The 815-nt window shown below is 66.3% G+C and overlaps 1 protein-coding gene across 1 annotated transcript in view; it reads left to right on the top strand.

Annotated features, from left to right (window-relative positions):
• HERC2 (HECT and RLD domain containing E3 ubiquitin protein ligase 2) overlaps positions 1–815 on the top strand; it is a 78,990-nt gene that overhangs the window by 77,365 nt on the left and 810 nt on the right. The window lies entirely within an intron of this gene.

Raw genomic sequence — 815 nt, 5'->3', positions numbered from 1 at the left:
CTTCCGGGGCCGCGACTTCGTCATCCAGGTGGGTAGCGCGGGCCGGTCGGGACGTGTCCTGCCTCCCAACCTGGCTTTCCGTTTTCTCTGGGGGTGGGGGGTTCAGAAACGCTGCAGGTGCTGGAGCCCCCCTTGTAGGACGTGTGTGGGCACCCTGCGCACAGCGCCAGGCAGCCGACCTGGCTGAGCGCACCGCGTAGCGCTTGGCCCTCCGGTTGGATGGGCAGCGACGCCCTGAGAAAACGCAGGCTCCTCAGACCAAGAGCCGAGTTTGCTCGAGTCTGTTCTCGGTCCCAGGGTCAGACCCGGCTCTGGTACCTGCCAGTCTCTGGGTGACGGAGCCGTGCTGCCCACCCCCAGACCTTCCGGGTCGCAGTACTGTCCAAGCCGGGGGTCCATAGAGGGACGGGCTGGGTGGTCGCTCTCCCCACGTGTCCGCCAGGATCCGTGACGGGCTCCTTGCTGAGCGCAGGCTGCCCACCGTCTGTCAGCCACGTGTCGTCATTCTCAAAAAACATAGGTGGTCCTGGGGGTTGTCCCTCTTCTCCCTGGCTTCCTAGTGCCGTAGTCCGCAGGGTGCAGGCTGGGGAGTGAGGGCCGCCCCACCCGGCTGGCCCGCCCCTCCTCACAGCCCTGACTTCAGAGAAGCCGTCGTCACAGTGACCCATGGCCTTTCCTGCCCATCCAGGGCTCTGGTTCTAAAGGTAGTGGGCCCCACGGGACCGACGCGTGTCACTTAGGACCCCGGCTCGGTGAGCGAGGTCCCCCGGCTCTGACCCTCCCGTTCTAGGTGCTGGACAAGTACAGCCCTCCCG

Source organism: Myotis davidii, unplaced genomic scaffold (assembly GCF_000327345.1).
Source record: "Myotis davidii unplaced genomic scaffold, ASM32734v1 scaffold811, whole genome shotgun sequence".
Classification (NCBI taxonomy): Eukaryota; Metazoa; Chordata; class Mammalia; order Chiroptera; family Vespertilionidae; genus Myotis; species Myotis davidii.
The sequence above is the reverse complement of the archived record's forward strand: the minus strand, read 5'-3'. Positions and strand labels throughout refer to the sequence as shown.